This window comes from Eptatretus burgeri, chromosome 10, assembly GCF_056783735.1.
Source record: "Eptatretus burgeri isolate ZD-2024b chromosome 10, Ebu_testis_v1, whole genome shotgun sequence".
NCBI classification, from domain to species: Eukaryota; Metazoa; Chordata; class Myxini; order Myxiniformes; family Myxinidae; genus Eptatretus; species Eptatretus burgeri.
Window position 1 is genome coordinate 78354977 of NC_140970.1, and position 27843 is coordinate 78382819.

The 27843-nt window shown below is 44.0% G+C and overlaps 1 long non-coding RNA gene across 1 annotated transcript; it reads left to right on the top strand.

Moving 5' to 3' along the window:
• The first annotated feature begins 9343 nt into the window (after positions 1 to 9343).
• Positions 9344 to 25485, top strand: LOC147018917 (uncharacterized). The gene is made up of 3 exons (XR_015062585.1): positions 9344 to 9955; positions 24198 to 24379; positions 24930 to 25485. It is a non-coding gene; the product is annotated as an uncharacterized LOC147018917 (long non-coding RNA).
• Positions 25486 to 27843: the final 2358 nt, after the last annotated feature.

The window sequence follows — 27843 nt, forward strand, 5'->3', positions numbered from 1 at the left end:
ACATTCTAAATTTTATGGACATTCATTGCTGAAGTCTGCTATTTTGACACACTTCCGGTCACGTGATCAGCATGACCTCCACAATTTAACAACCCTTCCCGAGCCTAATGTTGTAACTCAAATTTGGTAACATTCTGACCGGTGGGTCTGGAAAAGAAGATTTTTGAAGGAATTTCCACAATTCTCTCAAAAATTGATCAAGCCGGCCATTTTGACACACTTCCAGTCACGTGACCAGCATGGTCTCCACAATTTAACATCAGGACCCTGTCCTAACGTTGTAACCCAAATTTGGTAGCATTCTGACTGGTGTGTCTGGAGAAAATTTTTGAAGAAATTTACTGTCAGCCATTTTGACTCACGTAAAGTCATGTGACTGGAACAAACTTTGGAATCCCCGTTACCAGTCAGAAGCGGAATGTTTCTGCCAAATTTCAGCCAGATTGGGCCAGCAGTTTGGCTGGAGAAGTCGAAATAGGAGATGGATGGACGGATGACAATACCTTATCTGGAATTTATATTCAAGATAATCAAATAATACACTTTGAGGAACAAGACTGGGCCCAAAAAAATGCCTTGGAGAACTCCAGCCTCCACTGGGAGAGGGGATGTGTGGTCCCATTTATGGCAACATGTTGACTGCGTGAGTGGACGAAGTCAGAAATCCAGGAATGAAAGCAGCCTTCTCTCCCACAGTCAGAGAGCTTGGCAGGCAAAGCAGGATGCTAGACTGTGTTGAATACCCGAGATTTGTCCAGGGTGCTCGACACAGTCTCCATTGACGCCTTGGAGGCTCCAAAATGTCTCATGCTTGAGTAGCTTCACAGGGATCAAACGATGTGTTATATCTTCATTTTTTCTCCAGCTTTCCTAAATCCAAAGCCAACACATTTGCCTCTCAGTTTGCAACCATCTCTACTCTGGATGACTGCAATAAAACTACTGCTTTTTCTAAATCCAACTCCATTATGTCAGTCATCAAATTTTATGCTCTCAGAGTTCACCAAACCCTGCTCTCCCTTGTCACCAACAAAGCCAATGGTCCGGATGGCATCCCTGCTGTTATCCTCAAATGCTGCACTCCTGAACTTGCTCCTATTGTCTCCAACCTTTTAAACCTCTCCAACTGTACCAGTATTTATCCAAATTTCGAGAAGCACATGTATGTCTGCCCTGTCCGAAGAAGAGCAACATGTCTGATACCTCCAAATACCGTCCAAGTGCCTCGACCTCCAATATCTCCAACGTCATGGAGTCTCTCAACAATAAACAACTTTTAACTCACCTCAAATCATGCTCTCTCCTCAATGAACACCAATATGGCTTCCTCAAAGCCAGGTCCACTGGTGACTTACTGGCTGATGTTACCAACGAATGGTCTTCAGCTCTCGAGCACTTCAGAGGAAATTGAGTTGTTGCACTGGACATCAGCAAAGCCTTTGACAGAGTCTGGTACAAAGGCCTCCTCACAAAGCTCCCGATGTATGGATGCTGCAAACAGCAATGTCCATTCCTTTGCTGATGACTCTACCCTCCACTCATCAACCAGTTATAAATACCATTGATCTCCTCCCAGTCCTTTGTTGCTGAATGCCTTTCAACTGGTTACCTCCATCAGTCCTGATCTCAATGTCATCCTAAAATAGGGCTTGGGCAACCTTGTTGTCTCTTTCAATTCCTCCTATTCACTCTTTTTTTCACTCACTTCTTCCACCAAGACTCAAACCCTCCTTATAGCCAGCAAGATCAATACAGCTACCCTTTCTCTCCTCAAGTCCAGTACTCAACTCCAACACTACTCTATTAATACTCTCAGCGTTACGATCTTCAGCAATCTCCACTGGCTACCTCACATCCTCAATATCACCAAATATGCCTCCACGAAATTTGGTTTCCTTTTTGGAGCTCGCAAGTATTTCAACTGCCACGTGCTTACCACCAATCAGTCTTTTCCTTGAGCCTCTTCGACTGCATCTACCAGTCTACCACAGCGTGCCATGTTGAACTGTCTGTTTCTGTCCCTCCTCCTCTTTACCCTGTTCGTGGAACCTGTCGAGCTTCTACTCATCACCCTTTCTGTGTTACCCCCCCTTCCCTTCATACCCATCACCCCGCCCTTCCCTTCCTCCTCCACACTGCCCCCCCCCCCACCCATAACTGTCATAACGTCTCACCATGAAGTCTTAATTTGAAAGGAACACTTTAATACACAACAAAACGATTTGAAGCATTTGATCTCTATCTTGGTCAAATAAGCTTCAGGATAGTTAGACCAAGTAGACACGATGAAGACCAATAAGGTCTTTCATTGATGTTGTGAAGACCCTGCCACCAAGAAGGAGGCTGTTGCAGTACATCAAATGGATGCAAAGTCATGTTTCAATTTACGAAGGTATGGGAGCATGCGCCGGATCAGCGCGGCGTTGCGTCCACTTTCCGCCGGTACTCCAGTGGCCTCAGTCTGGCCATCCCCCAGACAGATTCCTGGCCCATGTCCATCTCCTTGAGATGCCAATCAATGACATCTTCACAGCTACAACTGGTTCAAATTCACGAGGGCTCTGACTATTTTTCTTGAATAATAGGCATCCACAACTAGTAATAGGTGCCCACAACCATCCTTGACCATGTTATGGAATGTCGGCCGGAGCCCTCACTTTTTCACTTTTATTCGCTTTTAAATTTGTTTTCTCCGCGACCGCTTGAGTGATTGACACGAAACTTTCAACATAGGAGCGCCTCCCCATGGAGAATTTCTCAACAAAGTTACATTATCGCTGATGGGAAATGTGGCCGCCATTCCAAAAAGTCTGTTTTCTGTAGGCATGGGTTGGAGGCTGTTGGATTAATTAAATAGAATGGTGGTTTTAAGGGTATGCCTGGTGTTGGCTTTATGGTTCAGGTGGTGGGCTTGGGATCCTAGGGTACTGAGTTCAAATCCCACTCGGTTGTTGAATTAATACAAGGTGGGGTTGACACTGCCTGTCATCCTTCTGTGGTCGGCAAAATGAGTGCCAGCTTGCTGGTATCCTGTGTCGGAGTGGCGACCCGTCCCGGACTGTACCCAATAGCCAAGGAGACTGCCGAAGAAGCACCAATGCTCTGCACAGAGTATGGTCCCGATGGATGGATGTATGGATTGGACCATCTGGATGTCAGGAGAAATTCCCGTGATTCTGTAGGCCCGTAGGAGCTACATGTACAGTTCATAGTTTTAAAACACAAGTACAATAACTAGCACAACTCTCTTGAGCTGACTAGTTGTTGGCATGGTTGAAACTTATCCGATTAAGTTTCACTTTTATTTTATTGAATCTTAATATCTACTCATGTCGCAGCCGGAGGCCAAGTGTGTGAGTATTGTGATGATCTCGTCTTTGTCTTTGTTTGTTGAGAAATTGAAGGTTCACAAGTATCGTACATCCTGTATATTGATTGGTCGAGTCTGTTATTCTGTCTGTCTGTCTGTCTTGGGTCGCCGAAATAGGTGACCCTTATTGTCAGTAATTCTGTCTGTTTGTTTGGATGCTTGTTTGGATGTTTGTTTGTTTGTCATCAGCATAATTGGTAGTAAACGTGGGCCGATGTTGACCAAACTCGGGTGGTAGGTACATCTTATGACCTCGTGCTTTGGAAATTGTGATGGTTGCTAGGGACGCTTTGGTTCCCTAGCAACAACCGAAAAACCTTCAAAATCGGTACCGTTCACGCGAAATCAATTCCGAAAGCCATTATCCCATGTAGGATTATGAAATTTGGCACGAATGATCTACAGGTGATGCTCTATCAAAAATATTCTGGTTTTTGGGATATATGGAATACTTTGCCTCCTGCCCGGCGACCCATTGCCGCCTCCCGGCTTGTCTGTTTGTTTGTCTGTATGTCAACCACCTACAGGTCACAATTTTACACTGATCTTTATGAAACAGAACCACCTGGTCGATAGAGCTCGTGAAAACCCAGAAGCCTGTTGTTTTGAGGTTAAATAGGTCAAAGGGCAAGGTCAAAAGGTCAAAGGTCAAGGAACACAAAATCGTCAATTTTCATCCGATTAACTTGAAATTTGAACAGAATTTGCGTATTGCATCACTGAATTGATTCACCAATCAAAACCTAGAAGCCTATTGTGTTTGAGGTCCAAACAGAGAGGTTGCAGCGACTGATTTAGCATGTACCGATCTATGACTGCTTGTTTGTTTGGCTGTTTGTCGGCAAAATAACTGGACAATGATGGCAGCTACAATCGCCAGATTTGGCACAGAGCTTCATATTACGAATACCCCAGACAACTTCAACTTTGAGCTTGCAAGGAAAATATTAATTATTTTCAGATGGTTAGTCATATGTACGTACTCACATGTGTGGTGTTACTTCTTTACCCTGCACACGCGAAGCGAAAGGTGGAGTTAAGAAGCAAATAGTTCACTTCTATCTGTCCGTCTACAAACATCAGTTTATGTTCGAGGAACAACTTGATTTCAATATTGAACGTTGTTTTTTGAACATAAATCAGAAAACGAACTTGTAGTTTAGCGAAACTTTGGCTCTGAATTCGACCCGATCGAACGTGCGCAGAGAGGAGTGAAACAATCTTTTACTCTATCTGTCTGTCTGTCTGGCAGTCAAACAAAATTGAAAATCATTCCAAACAGGTTTTTAAATGACGTCATAAAGGACACAAACAATAGGCATGAAGAACTAACGTAACGTGCAATAGACGCTGCATCAATGGCTGTAAACTTCTGAGTTTTTTCCCCACAACTTCTAAAATCCCTATTTTATTGCAATTGAATTATATACTTGAACAATGTGGAATAAATATCACCTTTTTGTTACTTTCAAAAAACTGCCGTTTCGCAGTACGTGGGAATATATATATATATATATATATATATATATATATATATATATATATATATATATATATATATATATATATATATATATATATATATATATATATATATATATATATATATATATATATATATATATAAATATATATATATATATATATATATATATATATATATATATATATATATATATATATATATATATATATATATATATATATATATTCATGCCATGAGGGCACAGTAATTATGACAAAAACGATGAGAATCAGCAATCATGCCATCATGAATCATGATTGTTCTCATTGTGCTTCACAGGTACTTTGTACCGGGCTGCTTTGCATTGTCTGTGCATCTATTACCTACCTGATGAGTGATGAAATGTTTTACCTCCACCAAAAGAATGCATGACGTCATTTGAGCTGATGACGACTCCAGGATGTCGCTTTTAATTGACTCTTTGTACATCGTGCTGGACTGGGTTTTTTTTGGACAAATGCAACATTTACGATCAACATTCCCCGCGTGTCAAATAAACCTGATTATATTCAATCAACAGCAGATGATTGCATTGAAACTGGAGAAAGAAACCATGAGCGATGACGTCAGACGATGGATGCACTAAATATTACAAGATGCGTTTTTCTTAAATAGGGGAGTGAGGGGAGGGGATGTGGGTGGAGGTGAGGAGTGGGGAGAGGGCAGGGTGGGAGGGGGTGGGGTGTGGAGAGGAGGAGAGGGAGTGTGGGAGGGGTGGGGTGTGAAGAGGAGGAGAGGGAGTGTGGGAGGGGTGGGGTGTGGAGAGGAGGAGAGGGAGTGTGGGATGGGTGGGGTGTGGAGAGGAGAGGAGGAGAGGGAGTGTGGGAGGGGTGGGGTGTGGAGAGGAGAGGGAGTGTGGGAGGAGTGGGGTGTGGAGAGGAGGAGAGGGAGTGTGGGAGGGGTGGGGTGTGGAGAGGAGGAGAGGGAGTGTGGGAGGGGTGGGGTGTGGAGAGGAGGAGAGGGAGTGTGGGAGGGGTGGGGTGTGGAGAGGAGGAGAGGGAGTGTGGGAGGGGTGGGGTGTGGAGAGGAGGAGAGGGAGTGTGGGATGGGTGGGGTGTGGAGAGGAGGAGAGGGAGTGTGGGAGGGGTGGGGTGTGGAGAGGAGGAGAGGGAGTGTGGGAGGGGTGGGGTGGGTAAAGGGGAGTGTGAGAGGGTGGGGTGTGGAGAGGAGGAGAGGGAGTGTGAGAGGGGATGGGGTGTGGAGAGGAGGAGAGGGAGTGTGAGAGGGGTGGGGTGTGGAGAGGAGGAGAGGGAGTGTGAGAGGGGATGGGGTGTGGAGAGCAGGAGAGGGAGTGTGGGAGGGGTGGGGTGGGTAAAGGGGAGTGTGAGAGGGTGGGGTGTGGAGAGGAGGAGAGGGAGTGTGGGAGGGGTGGGGTGTGGAGAGGAGGAGAGGGAGTGAGAGGGGGTGGGGTGTGGAGAGGAGAGGGAGTGTGAGAGGGGGTGGGGTGTGGAGAGGGGAGAGGAGGAGAGGGAGTGTGGGAGGGGTGGGGTGTGGAGAGGGGAGAGGAGGAGAGGGAGTGTGGGAGGGGTGGGGTGTGGAGAGGAGGAGAGGGAGTGTGAGAGGAGGTGGGGTGTGGAGAGGAGGAGGAGGAGAGGGACTGTGGGAGGGATGGTGTGGAGAAAGGAGAGTGTGGGAGGGATGGTGTGGGGAAAGGATAGTGTGGGGTATGGAGAGAGGGGTGTGTGGAGTGGGGAGTGTGGAGAGAGATGGTGTGGAGAAGGGGGAGTGTGGGGGAGGTGGGTGGGGAGAGGGGAGTGTGGGAGTATGTGAGGTGTGGAGGGGGGTGTGGGTAGGTGTGGAGTGTAGCGGGGGGAGTGGGAGCAGAAACAGTCGATAGGTTTAAACTGGAACGAGATTTAGGTACTTCGAGGCATTGGGGATATAGGCGGTACCTGGATATTGGCAGGAATGGAAGGCAGCTGAGGAATGGTTGGACACTTGGATACCGTTGTCATGGTTGTGGTTTCTGTGAGAGAGAAAGAGAGAAAGCCTCCTCAAAAGGCGAATGTGCTATCAGTATTTGTTCATTCCTCACCCTGCAGCCTCTCCCCCCCCCCCCGCCCCCCCCCCACATTGTTTTTTTTGTTTTTGTACAAAGAATAATAAAATATCATATATATATATATATATATAGCCTGGTGTTGGCGCAGTGGTTAGGGCAGTGGCTTGGGACCCAAAAGGTCCTGAGTTCAAGCCCCGTTGGGACACTGAATTAATATATATATATATATATATATATATATATATATATATATATATATATATATATATATATATATATATATATATATATATATATATATATATATATACATATATATGTAGATATAAACCAAGTCGAAAACACCAGGGGGTTGACTCAGCCTGTCATCCTTCCGAGGTCGGCGAAATGAGTACCAATATACTGGGCCGGTGTATACGCTGGTTAAAATAGGTGTACCATATCCCTGTGTCGTAAGAGGCGACCAGGGTTGCGTCAGGAAGGGCATCCGGCGTAAAACATGTGCCAAATCACTATGCGGATCATACGGATGATCCGCTGTGGCGACCCCTAACGGGAACAGCCGAAAGAAGATATATATATATATATATATATATATATATATATATATATATATATATATATATATATATATATATGTTATATATATATATATATATATGTTATATATATATATATATATATATATATATATATATATATATATATATATATATATATATATATATATATATATATATATATATATATATATATATATATATATATATATATATATATATATATATATATATATATATATATATATATATATATATATATATATATATATATATATATACACTAGTAAAGGTGCCCGTCTTGGACGGGCGTCACTGGCAACATATGGTAAAAGACAGATGGCATTAATGTATTTTAAACAATATATTACATCATTTTTATCCATTGATTATCATTCAGGTTTTCCCCTTCGACTGTCCCGCAGTAGCTCCACTTCGATGACATTAACACGTAGTTTAGTGACTACACAACGTGTATCATTCGTGAGTTCCGGAGGATCCATAGAGCGCATTAAAATTACAGGGCACCCAACTTTAACGTGATCCAAAAGACCAGATCAGTTTCGTGTACATATTCATATCTTGTAGATTTTAGCTGATTCTGAAACTGTGACCAGCATGTCGATCGGATGGTTCTGTGATTTTCGACGGTAGTAAACAGAAGTACGACTTAAGCCTGTACGCCACTATGCGGAGACCCGAGGACCTAATATTTCACAACAAACAAAAAACTCACAAAATTTGAAGATATTTTAAATAAACAATTTCTTATAATATCAATTAAATATCATTTTTATCCATTGATAATATGAATTGTTCTGTACAGCTATAGTTGTTCTCCTGGGATCTGCGCATCCATCCGCGATCTATGTTCTAATGAAGTGCAGTAGGAATAATAAAAACAGCACCGTGCGGGAGTGAAGGTAATCTCTCCAAAGCTCTCGGAAAGCCTTAAAATGCATCACGATCGGTTTGATTGTGAACAGATATACGGACGGACGGACATCGAGACCGGTTTTATTAGGTCATCATGAAGGTACCGCTTGATATTACGCATTGAAATAGAGATATGAATACTCAAGTGAGTTTATTATATGTCTATGATTGATTGATAACTTATTGACAGCTCAATAACATGAGCAATTTACTATGGCATATAGTGATTAATAATAACATACTCTACAAAAGGTTTTACGAACTCATCTTAGTGTAGTGGTCCTCGAAAAAATGGGAAACATTTTTATTTCTTTTTTGTGCAATAATTCCTCCCATTTTGCAAATGGAGAACATGAACTGTTTAACTACCATAATCATCAAAACGAATTTTGAGGGGCCTCTTAAGGAAGACAATAATATTATCTATATTAATATTTCGGCACACCCCTTTCTTTGTATGTATATATATATATATATATATATATATATATATATATATATATATATATATATATATATATATATATATATATATATATATATATATATATATATATATACCTGGTGATGTCCCTGTACCTGCCCCACTGTTATCCTTCGCTCCACACACACACTTCACCAGTTGTTAAAGTGATTGATTGATTAATGAACGGGGTGTGCAGGTAATGCAGGCATGATGGGCCAAATGCCCTCTTTCCCCTTGTAGTTTCTTGTCCCATTCCCCAGCTCTGCGTGCCGTACTAATCAGGTGTGACAGCTTGCTGAAATGACGAACCCGCTGGAATTGAGGGTTGAGAGAGAGGTCATCCGAGCGTGGCTCGTGACGTGTGGTGTAACCGCAAAAACGTGTCGATCCGGAATCCGTTCGGGGGATTTCAGGTGTCTGAAGATCGCGTGAGAAGCTGTTTTTTTTTTCCCACCGCGATCCTTCAGCGAGATGAGAACACATGATAGGCAGTTAGCAAGGAACATTACCTGTCTGACAATTCCCCCTTCATACCTTCGTACTCACCTGGCACGCCCAATGGTCTTCACAGACACCTGGTCCCTTGGAGTCTTGACAGTTTCCGTGGAAAGTCCTTTGGGTGGTCTGGTGTTGTCCGGGCAACCCTGCAAGTCCAAAGTTCCTGGGGTCGCCTCGCGGTGACTGATGTTCTCAGTACCTGTGATAGGTAGCTATGGAGGGTGGTGCGGAACGCTATGCGTATATGAATTGTCATACCTGGGGACCATGAGTGGGCTACTCTCCTCCCTTCCCCTCCCCTCCCTTCCCCTCCCCTCCCTTCCCCTCCCTTCCCCTCCCTCCCTATCCGCTTTCCTGCATCATGGGGGTCACAGACATCAACGCAGGTAAAGGGAATAAGATCTCTCTATCCTGGTTGGTAGCACGGATCATGGTTGACAACCACAAAATAGGCGATGCTTGTGCAATATGCTCATGTACTGGGTCTGCAAAAGTTTTGCAAGTTCGGTTTTGTCCAGCGATGAAGTCATCGTGAATCTTCGGCTCACAAAAGGCCCTTTGTTTCCTGTGGGATGTACTGCCATACCTGATACCGAAGGTGAGTGCAGTATGTGTACCTTCCGACACGTCGTTTCTTGTACTGCAGGTTATGCATGTGCCATTTGTTCGTGCACAGCACGTGACCGCCGGTTGCATCACTTTCTGGAACACAGATGTGCCACTGTGGGCGTGGGAACTCCTCACTTCGCCAGTAACACCGTGGGATCGTTTTCATCGATCAGCAAGTCATGCTAGCACACGGGACACCTGGCTTAACGTCCACGACTGAAGGACAACACTCTCAGTGATGCAATCACCGTATGGCAGGCAGCGAAGTACCAATCGTGCAGCTTTTCGCCGGGGTGGGAATCGGACTCGGACTCGACAGCTCAAAGGGAAGTGCGCTCGTTATCTCCCTCCAATGGCGTTCGGCGCAGATCCACCAGGACCCTGAAACAACCTGAAGACCGGTGGAATGATCCATTGTCTGGCTGACCGGCGATTTGGACTCAAACATTTTCAGGATTATTTATTTATTATCTCCAGCACCGAAGGTGTACCGAGGTTGTGTCTGTCTGTCTGTCTGAGCAGGATATGTCAAAGAGTTATGAATGGATTCGGCCGAAATTTGGTGGACGGGTTGGGTATGTGACAAGGAAGAAATGATTCGATTTTGGTTCAGGTCAGAATCCAGATCCGGTCCATCACTGGGATACAAAACGTGACCTGTTCAACCTGGTGTAGGAGGGGGAAGGGGGCGGGGGGAGAGGGAAGGGGGAAGGGGGGGGAGAATAAATTAAGAAATTTATTTTTGAGAAAAGAAAGATAAGAAAGGATGATAAGAGAGAGAAAGGGAGTGAGCAGAGTGTTTGGGGAGTGGGAAGAGGAGAAACAAGTTCAGGGAGAGATATGATCAATAAGGAAAGGGATTTAAGGGAAGATGGAGCACATAGGAAGGTGAGAGGTCAAATGCACCTTATATCTGCATACTTAATAAGTAGATGGCCCTGATATAATAGCGCTCACGCGGTCTATCTGCGCTGTGCTCTGTGGATCACGATGCGTGGACCCCAGGCGGGATGATGTCTGGTATAAGACTCGTCCTGTCCTGTCCCGTGTCTCGTGGGGCTGATGCTCAACATAGTCCACAGTGTAGGGGTCTCACACAACCGGTAGAGATGGGCACCATCACTAGACACTACTCATGAACTTGGACGCAGATAAAGCCATAAGGACTCCAACTCGAGACTGAAAGTTTTGTACTTATTGAAGCCAATGTTATAAAATAAATGGTCCCCCTGATTGACAATTGAACCTGAAATCCTGTCGAGTCTTTGAATCTCCCTTTATCTACCTGTTTCGTTAATCGTTATCGACTGCAATGTACCCCTCATTGTTGTTTGTAAACAAACACCTGTTGCAGGTACACTCTGATATGAAGTTGTGGTGAATACACTAATAAGTGATGGATAGACAGGTTCCTCAACATTGAGCAAAAATATTTAATTGCCATTCAATTATTCCCTCCTCCAACCGTAAACGGTCGCACATGACGTCATTTTATATATATGATGGTGTTTTATGTATTTAAATAATTAATTTCGATGCCTTCGTATTTGCACTTCCAAGGTTGGAATGATTAATTTATTCCATGTACATGAATCTTTCATACACTTACAGATGTGTGTGTGTGTGTGTGTGTGTGTGTGTGTGTGTGTGTGTGTGTGTGTGTGTGTGTGTGTGTGTGTGTGTGTGTGTGTGTGTGTGTGTGTGTGTGTGTGTGTGTGTGTGTGTGTGTTTTCATTGAACGTGGAACATCATTGCGTATCCATGATTGAGCGTGGGTGCTACCGAAGCAGTTCCGTGGCAGGAATTACACAAGGTGGTTTGCCATTGCCTTCCGAGCGGTAGTCTTGGCAGGAATTTGGGATTTGGCGAGGGTGCGCGGCAGATAATGAGCGACTCTTTGGGAAAGATCTTGGGAGGTCTTGAACGTCCCCGGCCCAAGCACTCCCACGTGAGAATAAGATTTCCAGAGATATCACATGGAATTATTCTTCCCTTTCAAAACAACATGAATACAACTGCCTGTAATGAATTATAACAACCAAGTACTTTAGTTCAAAAGTTTCTGTGCAATTTTCCAGTCGCTTTGATTTAATATTGAAGTGATGTAGACGGTATACCTCCTCTTATAACCTGCCACGTATCATGGCGACAAACGCATTGTGTTGCCTGGAATGGCCCCTATTTGCAAGAGCCATTGGATCAGGAAACTTTGTTCCATGTCCCCCATTCATCAGAAGCCTCGACATCTGGACAAATCCCCAAATTGGTGGAGGCAACCCCTCGGAACCCATTTCGAAGTCTCTGAACCCATCCCAAAATCTCTAAGCTTATCCTAAAGTATCTGAACTCTTCCCCAAGAATCTAAGATCATCTGTAAATCTGAGCCCATCTCCAAATCTCTGAACCCTTCTCCAAGTATCTGAACCCATCCCTAAACATGAGCCAATCCCTAAATCTCCGAACCCATGCCTGAGTATCAAAGCTCATCTCTAATTCTGAGCCCATCACGAAATCTCTGAGCCCTTCCTCAAGTGTCTGAGCCCATCCCCAAATCTTTGAACACTTCCCAAAGTACATAAGCTCATCCCCAAATCTCTGAACCCATCCCAAATTATCTGAGCCAATCCCCAAATCTTTGAACCCATCCTCAAGTATCTGAGCCCATCCCCACACACGTTATGAGTTGTTTAACTCCCTCGGTCGGTTTGAGACGTCTTGCCCAAACTCCGGCGAAGGCGGTGCTCACGCACTTTGGCAAATTAACTTTTTTCCTGGTCTCCCTAACTTACTACATCAGTGGCTTCAAAAGGAAACTTCTCTGGGTCATGCTGACCCGTGGAGTGTGCGTTGCCGATTGAGTCAAGCCGTGCATTCCTGTGTACGAAGTGATGCGTACATGCAAAACGATGCTCACAAAGCCGAGGCTCTTCCGAGCACCTAAAGTCCATTGTCTGGTTGGGATCATTGAGCAGTGACCGCCTCCATGTTCATTTATTTAGGTTCATGAAAATTTACATTTCATTTATTTACTTCACCACTTACCCCTCCACCTGACAAATGTGTATTCAATCACACACACACACACACACACACACACACACACACACACACACACACACACACACACACACACACACACACACACACACACACACACACACACACACACACACACACATACACACACACACATACACCCTGTGTTAACTCTCCCCTTATCGGAACATACCTTTATAATAGCTTCCCAGGTTTTGTGAAATTTTCAGGAGGGCAGAACTTTGGGCACCCATTTCTCTTTCAAGTGACTCGACTTGAGAGTAAACCTTTTCCATGAACACAGAGTGCTAATACTGGATGGTTATTAATTTGAACGAAGGTTTGGGAACGTCTTCATCGATGTGGGTGAAAGTCAAACTCCAGGAGCATTTAAAAGTATATAGAGTAAGGTGGGGCCAAGATACTTCCACCGGGAAAGATGGAGCAAGATGTCCTCCAACCCCTAAAATCGCCTCCTCTGTCCAGGTTACATGTTCACTGTTCAGTAAGTCTGCATAACAGGGTCTCTCGATGAGGGTCTAGTGGGCAATTTGAAATGAATCTCTCAAAAAAGGGCAATTTGGGTCGACAATCCTGAACAAAATGTATTTACACTGGGGGGGGGGGAGCACATATTACCCCACCTTACTCCTCCTTAGGTCATGACATCATGACGGAACTTGGTGTACAGATTGGGTGTGTGATAAGGAAAAATTGATTCGACTTTGGTGAAGGCATTGTCTTGGCAAGGGTTGTGCTGAGTGGTTTGCAGTTGCCTTTGCAGCAGTCAGGGCAGGAATTTGTATTTTGTTTTGGGTGCCGGTGATAACTCCCAAACTCGTTGCTCAGGACACCGTGGGATCTTTAATGCATACCGTAGACAGGTGCCGGCAGACGGATCCTCCGGAATAACGTCTCTCCGATGGACGATGCACACTTCGATGCCCTGCATGTGAAACACCAGGTTGGCAGTTTACAGCTGGGTCGAGATTCGAACACAAGCAAAACACCTCTATAAACTATTCCAGCAGCATTGCCACAAGAATGGAAATTTGTAAATGTCACAAAGATTGAACTGACTATGGATTTGAATATTTTTTTAATAGCCTTATGGTAATTAATTCAGTCCAAACAAACAGACATTCTTCCTCTATAACTGTCTGACCATAAATACAGTACTGATAACTAGAATGGCACTCGGTAGACCATATACCTCCACCAGGCTGAACAGTTTACGTTTAGTATCCCAGTGATAGGCTGGATCTGAATCCGAACCTGAACCAAAATCGAATCAGCTTGTTCTCGTCACCGAACCAACTACTCATCCACCTGGTCTTGTCATAACTTGTCCACAACCTTTTGATATATATATATATATATATATATATATATATATATATATATATACATATATATACATATATATATATATATATATATATATATATACATATATATACATATATACATATATATACATATATACATATATATACATATATACATATATATATATATATATATATATATATATATATATATATATATATATATATATATATATTTATATACATTGTTACGGCTGTAGAAATTTGCACGACACCATAAAGGTCCTCAGATCAGTTATACCGATAAGTATATGTGTAGTTAAATTTCCCCACCGTTGTTTAGAGGGAATTTTCGTGTTCACAGGGATGTGTCCTTTGAGAAAGCCGTTTTTCTTTTCTCTATCATTATTTTGGACCAATCATCCCCCAACAACCAAATCACCATCACCCACAACGCCCCCAAACAACCACAACCAAACCCCCACCACCTTCGCCTTTCTCACTCCACTATCATCAGCAGCGCTACTAAACAAACATGGCATCGCCTTCGTCCCAGAGACAACACCGAAGTCGCACTGTCTAAGCGACGTTCTGGTGATTTCTACCACGTCCGCTCCATCGGGGCCGAAGTCGCACGGTCTAAACGACGTTCTGGCGATTTCTACCACGTCCGCTCCGTCGAGGCCGAAGTCGCGCGGTCTAAGCGACGTTCTGGCGATTTCTACCACGTCCGCTCTGTCGGGGCCGAAGTCGTGCTGGCGGACGAAGCTTCGGGGGGTTACACGCATCGGTTCGGCCGGACGAAGCCCCGGTGAAACACACACACACACACATCGCTTCGTCGGGCGGGATGAAGCCGCGCTGGCGGACGGAGCTTCGATGCATAACACGCATTGGTTCGGCCAGGCAAAGCTCGGTGAAACACACACACACATCGCTTCGTCGGGCGGGACGAAGCCGCGCTGGCGGATGGAGCTTCGATGCATAACACGCATCGGTTCGGCAGGACGAAGCCCCGGGAAAACACACACATCGGCTCGTCGGGCGGGACGAAGCCGCGCCGGCGGACAAAGCTTCGGGGCTAAACACCACCATCAGCTCGGCGGGATGAAGCTGAGCTGACAGGGCGTGGCTTTGGTGATTCCTACCACATCGGCTTTGCCGGGGTCAGGGGTCACGCTGACAGGGCGAGGCCCCGATGATTTCAACCACGTACGCTTTTCCGGGTCAGGGGTCACGCTAACAGGGTGAGGCTTTGATGATTCCTACCATGTCGGCTTTGCCGGGGTCAGGGGTCATGGGTCAGGGGTCGGATTTTTCCGCTCCCCCGGCCTATATAAGGGCGAGCACAATGGAGCTCGTGGCAGATGGGGGCCGGTCGATGGAGAGGAAGGACGAATAGAACAGAGCTCCAGTCAGAGTTGAGGGGCGAGAAGAGCGGGAGTTGGTGAACGAAGCAGGGACGCAGAGAGGGGCTCAGTGGCAAGCCAGAGGGCTACGTGGGGACCACCGCTGGGAAAAGGGGCGAGGTGGAGGCCACAGCCAGGGAGAGCTTGCCGGAGCCAGTGCGGTCCAGAGTTCTCGGAAAGAGCATCAACTCGCGGAAAAGAGCGTCAACTCCCCCATACCGAACATTGCGCTGAGAGAGCGCCATTAACCCCCGTCTCGCCAAAAGAGCATCAATGTACTGAGAGAGAGCATCAACAATCCCCCCTGTACCGGGCATCAACAATTCCCTCCTCCCCCCCCATACCGAGCATCCGTGCTGAGAGAGCGCCGGTAACCCCGTCCGTTCCCCTCCCCAACCGTGGTGCCTGCTGTGTAGCGCGAGCCTGCGCGGAGAACGCCGGAGAGAGCTCACTGGCCATGCCAGGGGCACGAGGTCAGGCGCGGCTATGCTTGACATTGCGGCTTGCCCGCCATCGCGCCACGAGGGCGCGGGTAAGACCTTTCGGTCTCGTGGACCTGGCCGCTCATCGAGGCTCCACGTACATTTTGTCCACGGACCTATCTGCTACCCTTGTCTTTGGGGGTGGCTTCTCTTTGCTTTTGTATAAGCGCATGTGGTGGCGCCGTCTTGACAACTAGACGTGTCTAAGTAACTGTGTGAATAAAACCATTTATTCAGAATTAACTCTTCACTTGCTTGCTTTGACTATTTACGTGCATGATCATCACTGTATCACTGTATATACGTGCATGATTCACTGTATGGCTGTAAATACGTGCCTGCTTGTGTGTGTTAATAAAAGTGCTTGTTGAACTGTTCCCCATTTCCTTGCGTCCTCTTCCCTTGTTTGAAAGTGCCATCTTGCATCACGGAAGGAATTGGTCGAAGGGTGTAAGCACCCAGTAAATAGAATCACATCCGTCGGGGTCGGCAATAACACCGCTCGGTTATCACTGAAGCACGGAACGGACCGCTTAAGCGGTTCGTGTCCTAGGCTGGCCTGCGGCGAGGTACGATCGCCCGGTTAACTACTCGCGCAGGTACTTAGGTAGGTCGAATTTGGCGAACAACCCTATCCTGCGCGGGTGGCCAATTGGCACGATTGTGGTGAGGTTGAAAGACCCACCCGTGACTAGCTCCTGGCGTTGTTCCGGGAAGGCCACGACTGAATTGTCCGTTCCGGTGGGCGACGCGGTCACGACTCGAGTACGTGGCCGATCGCACGCCGGGCGGACCGAGAATTCGTAACAATATATATGTATGTAGTTTTTAGGTACATCTTTCAAGGTTTAAGAATCAATTGAAAAAATTAAGAATTCTTGGATTCAGATCCACATCTTCACCAAAATCGAATGGATGTGTCCTTGTCACACCCAACATGTCCACCAAATTTCAGCTAAATCCATCCATAACTTGAGATATCATACTACATATTGTCTTTGGCCCTACCTCTCAATTGTGAAGAATCACTTAAACATTTTCGAATCTGGATCCAGATCTTCACCAAAATCACACCAATTCGTCCTTGTCACACACCCAACCTGTCCACAAAATTTTGGCCGAATCCGTCCAACAACTTTTTGAGATATCCTGCTAACAGACAAACAAACAGACAGGGGTGTAAAAGGTGGACGGAGGTTATGATGGGCAACACATTTAAAAGACTGCGGTGAGGACTGCGAGACATCATGTACAGGGAGACAAATCTACAATCGGAACGAGTGAGTGAATGAATGAATACAGGTGAGCAACCAGCCTGAACTTGAGGATGGTGAGCAGGTTCGGGTTTCTTGAGAAGCACTGTGATGGAGAGTGACAGTCCTTGGGAGTCTGCCTCCTGTCTTGATTTTCCAATGTTGTGGAAGGCCTTGTTTTCAACCACCTCCACAACATTGGAAAATCGGTTTATCTTGTCTAACAAAAAAAAAGATTCAGCAGCAGCAACATATCATTGAAAACGAGTAGATGAAGAGTAATATAAATCCAAAGACGCTGTATTGTGGCATCTCAGCTTGGAAGGAAAGATCAGAGGAAAGGACACCATCAAGGTCCACCCGCTGTTTCTGCCCATAGAGGAAATTAGACAACCGCTTGAGCAGGAGTCCCTGAATATCAAGAGATGACAACATAAATCAAGGCAGGATGCTAGCCATGTCAAAGGATCAAGAGAAATCCAGAGAGATGCCTCGAAGGATGGTAAGGGGCTGGAGAATTTGCATCGCAAGTGAGTCTGATGTTGGGGCCTGGCTCTTCATGGGAAAGATACACGATGGACTCGAGCTATGCGGAGAGACTGAATGTGATGGGACAGCAATGGGCCTTGTGCTTTGGCTTCCTTTTTTGAGAGTTTAGGATTCCACAGCATCCAGGAGAGAGAGAGAGAGTTGAGAAGTGCGGTCACCAACCCTTCGGGAAGAGCATTATTCCATTAAGCAAGACAGAAAAAGGTCTTGTAGGTCTTAAGAAGTTTGAATTGAAAAACGGTTCTTCCCTGCAAGAGGACGTCACAAAAACAGGCATTTAAGCAATTCACCATTGCAGGTTCGACCTCATCATTTCAATGAGCGAACCTCAGGCAAACAAGAGGTATTCGGACATGGTTAATACGTCATGGTTACACAGTGTGTGTACACGGTACAGGAGTGAGCAGAGCAGCCGTCACCTCCTCCTCGGCAAAAGTGGGTGACTTGGTTTTATTGACAAGTCACCAAGAGCATGTTAATGTTACGATATTCATGATATCAGCATATAATATGCACGTTATCAAATTATTAATTTTGCCATTAGATATTGCTATGTTGATAAAGTAATCAAAGACCATTAACGTACTTGAGCATTTCCAGCCATTTTTTATACTGCTCATCACACCTGCATGATGGGTTCACCGTTGTTGAAAGGTTTTCCTGCTTGTTGTTATTGATCATATGGCTCATGCTTCTTCATGGAATTCCAGGTTGAAACCCCACATTGTGTTGTTTTGTCGATTCAACGACTGTATCCCCAAATCTCCTTGGAATTCATGCTAATGGAACGGAAGACAAAGAAGGAACTCGAAGTGAAGAGCAAATATGGAGTCACCAGGAGGAACCTGGAGAGGATTGGGGGTTTCAGCCACTACTCCCCCAACCCTCAAACCCATCCGGGTGCAGCCAAGTGATCCTTACAGAAAAATTTATGCCAGAATTCACTTCTCCTTAGAGAGATAGATAACGAAAGGGAGGAATCGAGAGTAAAATAGATGAAAGAGAAGAAAAAGCAAGAATTATAATGAATAAAGAGAATTGTGAAAAGAAAAAAAAAACACATTAGAAAGAAATGTGAAAGGAACAAAGAACAAAGATGTCGGGAAGAACCCAGACAGATAGATTTCAGCAGCTTCTCCCCAGGCTCAAACAGAAACAGATACAAGCAACCAGAGGTCCGTCCGTCAGTGGGGAAGCACACAGTCCACACAGCATCAGGATATGGAACAAACATTATGAAATGGAAGACCAAGAGGGAACCCGAAGAAGAAAACACCAAAGATGGAGTCATCAGAAGGAACCTGCACAGGATAAAGTACATCGACCTCTCCGAACACCTTCATCTTACATATTTTGTGTTTTTTTTTTTACCTCCGCCACCGAACGTGGATGGAGGTTATGTTTTCACCCCTGTTTGTCTGTCTGTACATCTGTGAGCAAGATGTCTTGAAAAGTAATGGACTAATTTCGATGAAATTTGGTGGACAGGTTGGGTCAGTGACAAGAACAAGCCGATTATGTTTCAGTGAAGATCCGGATCAGATCCTATCAGTGGGATACAAAATGTAAACTGTTCAGCCTGGCAGCGGTATGCGCTCGACCGAGTGCGAGTATCGTTGTAGTTTCAAGTATGCTTCCTTTGTTATTGTATATACTGTATATATATATATATATATATATATATATATATATATATATATATATATATATATATATATATATATATATATATATATATCATTTGAACCACACGGTTGTTTGTTGGCCTGGAAAGATCAAACGTTGGAGTTTAAATGAAGCAATAGCTGTACACCTGGTGGCCATCACCAATTATAACCTGAACGCTCACCTGCACTTCATAATCCCTCCATTCTCTCCTCCGTGAAAAAGCCTCCGTATACCTGTTGCCTCATGCCCCTCTTTCTTGTCCTTCAAGAGTGCTGCCCATCAACACCTCCTGGTTTCTCCCATACCCACCCCTCTCGTTGACCCCTCACCTTTCTCTGACCAAGGCACTAATGTGTGATGTCTTTACCTTCCTGTTCCCATTTGATCCCTGATCAGTCTGTGAACCTCATTCTGCCTTCTGTCATTCAACGCCTCCATAATTTCTTATGTTTTTTTAAATTTTTACGATAAGGTCCTCCAACTGAGGTCATTCAATCAGCTTTGCTTTTGGTCAAATGGCACTATTTATTCTCACAACTCAGTGCTCTCGAGTGTGTGAGTGAATTACATGTACGATTTAAACACAAACGAGTAAAATGCATCAAGCCCAACAATTCAATGATGTATCTGCATGGTTTGAGAGCACATGATCTGATATATATGGAGAAAGAGAAAGAGGGTGGGAGATTGGTGGGAAAGAGAGGAAGAGGGGTTGGAGAGAGAGGGAGAGGGGTGGGAGAGAGATGGCTAGGGGTGGGAGAAAGAGGGCTTGGGGTGGGAGAGAGATGGCTAGGGGTGGGAGAAAGAGGGCTTGGGGTGGGAGAGAGAGAGAGAGAGAGAGAGAGAGAGAGAGAGAGAGAGAGAGAGAGAGAGAGAGAGAGAGAGAGAGAGAGAGAGAGAGAGAGAGAGAGAGAGAGAGAGAGAGAGAGAGAGAGAGAGAGAGAGAGAGAGAGAGAGAGAGAGAGAGAGAGAGAGAGAGAGAGAGAGAGAGAGAGAGAGAGAGAGAGAGAGAGAGAGAGAGAGAGAGAGAGAGAGAGAGAGAGAGAGAGAGAGAGAGAGAGAGAGAGAGAGAGAGAGAGAGAGAGAGAGAGAGAGAGAGAGAGAGAGAGAGAGAGTGGACGAGGGGTGAGAGAGGGAGAGGGGTGGGAGAGCAGAGAGGGTGGATTCGGGTAGATGTGACGCCCAGTTTAACATCCATCCGAGAGATGGGACACACATTGATGAATCACCCTGCCTGTGAAACACCAGGATGACAGTTTATAGCTAGGTCGGGATTCAAACCCAGGCGAGACAGCTCAGAGAAAGCGTACGTATATTTCGGCTATCCTGCCATAGTGTGGGGATTCATTGCTTTGTATTTTATAGCCACTGAAAACATTTTTCAATTCTCTTTTTAACTCATTCTAATCCTCGAATATATTTTGCCTTTTAACTCCAGAGATGTCCCAATGGAGAACCAAGCCGCGGTACCGACACGGAAGCTCGTGGAGATCGAAGCTTGAAGATTGCTCGCCAAGTGGGTTAAGCACTCATGCGAGCACTCCATCAAAACGATTGAAAAAACATTTTAAAAAACAGGCAACCCCCCCCCCCCGCCCAATCTGGTCCACTCGTACTTAATGCAAACACCCAATTTTCAGTCATGCACTCCCTTGGAGTTCACTTTGTACGTATGCAAATTTTCAGTCCACAATGTTTCATGGTTTTGGGTTTTAGAGTTATGGAGGAGGCGCACACACACATTCATTTATTATTATTGATGCAGTGTGTGTGTGTGTGTGTGTGTGTGTGTGTGTGTGTGTGTGTGTATACATATATATATATATATATTTATTTATTTATTTATACGTACACATACACATACACAAACACACACACACGTATCAAAAGTAACATTGTACTGAACAAAACACTTATGTTTCATGTGTTGATTCAGGTTGGTGCAAATGCGTGGAGGAGGGTGGAGGGAGTAATGGCAGACCTTTACAGTCTGGAAATGGTGGCATTGACAGAGAGTCAACAGAAACTGCAGGTTTATAAGAACAACTGGGTCAGGAGGATTGTGGGGATAAAGAGGGTGGATGGAAGGAGGATGGAAGAACTGAGGGATGAGATTGGTGTGCAGATGAGCTTGACAGGGGTGATTTGAGAAATGCCGGCTGAGATGTTCTGGACACTTGGTGTGGATTGGGGAAGAGAGAATGGCAAAGAGAGCGGATATGTTGATGGAGAAAGGTGGGAGGAAAAGAGGTCGACCGCAGTTGAGATGGGAGGATTGGGTGAGGAGGGATATCCATAATGTAGGGGTGATTGAAGAATGGAGATAGTTTGCTGAGGACAGAGGGAAGTAGAGGAGTATCGTGGTAAATGCAGGGCAGAAGCTTGGTGTCGTTGGGCCTCACCCATTATAAAGGGAAGAGGAGGAGAAGATATACATATACATATATATACATATATACATATACATATACATATACATATACATATACATATACATATACATATACATATACATATACATATACATATACATATACATATACATATACATATATATATATATATATATATATATGCCTGGTGTTGGCGCAGTGGTTAGGGCAGCGGCTTGGGATCCAAAAGGTCCTGAGTTCAAGCCCCGTTGGGCCACTGAATTAATACACCAGGGGGTCGACTCAGCCTGTCATCCTTCCGAGGTCGGCAAAGTGAGTACCAGTATACTGGGCCGGTGTATACCCCGGTTAAAACAGGTGTACCATATCCCTGTGTCGTAAGAGGCGACCAGGGTTGCGTCAGGAAGGGCATCCGGCGTAAAACGTGCCAAATCACGATGCGGATCATACGGATGATCCGCTGTGGCGACCCCTAACGGGAGCAGCCGAAAGAAGAAGAAGAAGACATACATATATTTATGTATATATATATATATATATATATATATATATATATATATATATATATATATTTATGTATATATATATATACACATACATATATATATATATATATATATTTACACATACATATATATATACACATACATATATATATATATATATATTTACACATACATATATATATATATATATATATATATATATATATATATATATATATTCAGTAAGATGAATGAATAATATTCCTTTTTCATAAAGACATAAATGTGACGAATACTTTGAATTAAGTTGTTTGATAAAGACATTGATGTCATCCTCATATTGTGCATACAAATCAATGTTATGAGTGGAAACGGAACAAGGCGGTCAAGCAGCATGGCTTCGAGGTATGCATACTCCCCTCTAAGCTGTCTATCCTGGGTTTGAATCTTGACCCAGGAAAAAGCTGTCATCCCAATGTTTCACTGGGAGGGCGATTCATCAATGTGTGTGCCATCCCTCGGATGGCTGTTAAACTGGGAATAATAATAAGAACAATAAACAGGAACTTTTTATGTTTAAACTGATGCATCACAATCCGTTGCTTTTCTACCGTTTGATCGGTAATTTAAACCTTACCACGTGAGAAATGCTTTATACTTAACATTCCTGGTATCATATTATGTCTGACTTCTTTATAATCTATCTCATGGAAATCATTGGTCTTTTAATTTGAGCTTTTCCATCACAAGTTTTACACTACAGCACAATTTATTTCATCTTACAAACGAAGACAAACCATTAATATTACCCTTTCGCTCGAACTTCACTTTATTGGGTTTGTAGACAAGCATGTGCACAATCCAACCTTTGCATTTTCCAATATGTGAAGAAAATATTTATTGTTTATTAATTAATTATGTATGCTTACATGTTGGAAAATGAAACGTAAACTTTTGGGATTTTTTGGACAATTGTGAGTATCTCACTCCGAGAACATTTTGATCGCCCTTCGTGTGTGTGCCAGTTTAATCTGTGCTCACGTGCAACGAGACATCTTTGGAGTTTCGTGTTAAAAGCAATTAGTAGAAGCTTGTCATTTGTTATTAAACACGTTTATTTTACACACAATAATATTTTTACAATCGGACGCTCTGTCTGGTGCACTTTTGTGTTATCTATTTGCGCTTCAAGTTTTTGTTCCAAATTGCGCGTTTTGGAGCCGACAATATAAATAATGTGAATTTTGATAGCTATGAAGAATGGGGGATGGAGGGGGGAGGAGTGTGATGATGAAATGAAGATTAACATTGAACAATAAAAAGGTTTCTTATACCTTTTATGGTTATGATTATTATCAGGCAATCATAAAATTATAATTGGAGTAATGTTTCATTTTCAGTATTAACGATAACACAGTTTACTTATGGGTCTGTGTTTATGAGTTCGTGTGCATTAATAAGTATACAGTACATATAAAGTTAACACACACACAAAATATTCAATACATAAATAGGTAAGTTTGGCTGGCAGGATAACCTTGAGGTGTATATACTCGGCTTTGAGCTATCCAGCCTGGGTTTGAATCTCGACCCAGATTTAAACCGTCATCCTGATGTTTCGCATGCAGGGTGAACCATCAGTGTGTGTGCCATCTCTCGGATGGACGGATGGACGTGAAACTGGCGGACCAATCTACTTTCACTGCTCTATGGTGGATGCTAAAGATCCCATGCTGTTTTAAGATTTCTGGGAAGAGGAGACGAGTTCGTGAAAATCACCTTCAGTCAAGCATCAAGCCTGGGCCAGCTGGTATTGTTTTGTACACATTGTCGACGCTCATATGAGAGCTAACACACGACGTTCAACAAGGGGGGCATGTGACAAGAGGGGTGGGAGAGGGGAGGACAAAACAGTGGGGAACAGAGACATGAGGAGATCTATGGAAGTGAAAGGAAAGCAGGAAATTTGAAGGAGGTGGGTTTGGGGTGGATTAACGGGGGGAGAAAAGATCATGGTTTTGGATTGGGGAAGATAAGAGATGGTGGTGAACGGCTGTTTTGAAGACCTGGAGGGAAGAATGGGATTTAAGAGAGTGTGGGAGTTTGTTCCAAAGGTGGGACAAAAAGAGGAATGAAAGAGTGAAGGTGAGCAGTGATTCGAGATTTTGATAGTTTTACCAGAAGGGGGTTGCTGGCGGACCTTGAGCACCCTGCGGAAATATGGTGGGGAGATATCGCAGACAGAGTGGGGGGGGGGGGGGCGAGACCAGAGAGGAGACGGCTAAAGAGGAGGGTAAAAAAAAAAAATATATATATATATATATGTTGCACTGTATGTGTGTGTATGTGTGTGTTTTTAGAACATAAGAACAAAAACATGATGTGTTTGGTTGAAGACCTTGGTGTCGATGCCATGAACCACACCGAACCAGCGAATGTTTCACTGAAGGCACAAGACATTGATAACAGCAGTCAGGTGATGTGGTTTTGATACACCTGGCATGTCGCTTATGCAATGGCACTGTGTTTTTTAAACCCCTGCACGCAACCCAATCAAGAGATTAAAGAATCGACATCAAAAAACAATATTTTTTCAGACAGCCTCTTTTCCAGAGATCGTAAAATTAAAATCAGTAATTATTCATTATTAATTTCATAATCGATAAATATTCGTTATAAGAAGCATATCGATAACTCTTCATTATAAAAGCCAGATCAATAAATATTCATTATCAAGTCAATACTGTTGAGTATTTGTTGTCAAATAAATATCGATAAGCATTTATTATAAAATCTGCATCGATAAGTATTCGTTAGAAGATCCATATCGATAAGCACTTGCAAAAAACGATATTTGGGGTATATAGAGTGCTAGCAGTGGCTATCCGGCACCGCCCGGGAGGGGGGTACCCAATGCTGACCTGGGGGGGAGGGGCGGGGGATACCCAGTGTTGCCCGGCTCGGTGAGCTTTTCCGGCAGTGGTTTCGGGACATGTTGAGCATTTAACAGTTATGGAGTTGTTGACCTCACGGAGGTTACCTTTTGCATGTAGGACGGTGGCAGCACTTCCTGACCCCACATCCCAAAATGCAATTTTTTGTGGCCTTTGGTGGCCTCAAAACGTATGCCAATGCCAACATGTGATAGCTTAAAACCTTGCCCAGATTCTTCAGGACCTACACCCAGCCGTTGGGGCCTCCAGGTGCAACAGTTCGGCCGTGAAAGAATAGCGCACAAACAAACAAACAAACAAACAAACAGTTGAAAATACTTATAAGATCAACAAAAACCATAAAATCCCTGTTATAGGTATAACCGAGATGTTTCTTGGTTTCATATCAACTTTTTCCTTAACACACTTCATATGAAACTCGAAGTTGTGATCTATTTTATTAAAGATCCTTTTGCGAAGAGAGTAAACGGATGTTTTAGTAAACACAGTAATTCATTTCTCCACTGATAACCTTTATGATGGGGGTATATATATATATATATATATATATATATATATATATATATATATATATATATATATATATATATATATATATATATATATATATATATATATATAGTTATATACCTCATATACCTCGTATACCTTGTCTGTGCGCGTGTTACCGCCGGGGACCGGTTTCCATGCTTTCTTGATAAGCGCAGTCCATATCTGCATCGCACTCCCCGGCGTTTATCATTGAAATCGCGAATAAAGGAATGAATGTGCAAATACAATCCGAAAATCACACAGACTTGTTAAATTCCACGACCTGAGACACAAGTAGGAAAGAGTTCTGGGAATGATCGAATCACCTGATTGACTCGATAAGGGATGATCGAATCGTGTGAGACTCGCTCAGGGATGATCGAATCATCTGATAGATTGGATAATGGATAAAGAGCTCAGTCTGAAAAGCTTTGACAAAATCCAAAATTTACTCAAAACACCTGTCAACCCGATAGGTTTCCCGGGCGAGGAGAGAGTTCATACGTAGAGGGTGCACGGCGCAGGTACATGCAAGTTCATACACAGACCACGCTCACTGTATCTACATATACCATTGCAGCTCAATCCAGGTCACAATTCAAGCACTCACCAGATTGGCTCATAAATGCAGCCTGCAGGTCACTATCCCGTATGGACAAACGTACGTACGTACGTTAGCTTCCGACTCTTACGAACTCTTGCTGTGTGGAATCGAGTTCAAGTGAATATTAAACTTAAACTTTCTGCTGTATTACCACAACAGGTAAGCAGTGTCTGCAGGTTAATGAATGCACAACACCATTTCACCTCTACCAGGGTTGTTAGGAGTGGGGATCACCTGGTCAATCCTAGTGGGATTTGAAAAAGGCACTCCAGCGCTTATAGCATGAGTCGGACGCTTTGAACTGCACCTCCAGGGATTAGTGGTGTGTGTGTGTGTGTGTGTGTGTGTGTGTGTGTGTGTGTGTGTGTGTGTGTGTGTGTGTGTGTGTGTGTGTGTGTGTGTGTGTGTGTGTGTGTACGTACAACGTTGGACAGTCACTTTACAAACTCCTCTCGATGGAGACATATGCAGTGGAGCTTGAATCATTCTTACAGTGCAAAGTGTAGACATCTTCACTCGTCAATTGTGAACAAGAGAGGGAGAGTATTCTCACTCACCGAGTGTAGTCAGGACCCTCCCTGATTAGTCATACGCATCTTCCTTCTATACTTAGAAATAGGATTCCGAGACTCTCGACCACCAGTAATTCTAGTAATTACCTCCACCACCAATGGAGGATGGGCGTTACGTATTCTCCCCTGTTTTTGTTTTTGTCTGTGAGCAAGATATCTCAAAAAGTTATGGACGGATTCGGAAGAAACTCGGTGGGCAGGTTAGGTGTGTGACTAGGACGCGTTGATTAGATTTTGTTGAAGATTAGGATCTGGATCTAAATACAGGAATTTTCAAAGTGATTCTTCACCATTGAGAGATCGGGGCAAACACGATATACAGGACTGGTGCAGCACAATATTTCAAAATGCTGTGGAATGATTATGACAAAAGTAGGTGGATCATTTTGGTAGGTGACAAGAACAAGCCAATTAGATTTTGATTAAGGTGCGGATGCAGATCCAGCCCATCAGTGGGATACAAAAGGTAAACGGTTCAGCCTGGCGGAGGTGTGCGCTGCACCGAGTACTGTTCGACTGGTAACGTTAAAATTAAACTTCCTGCTGCATCATCACTACAGGTGAGCAGCATCTCCAGGTTAATTAATGCACAACCATCATTTCACATCGATTC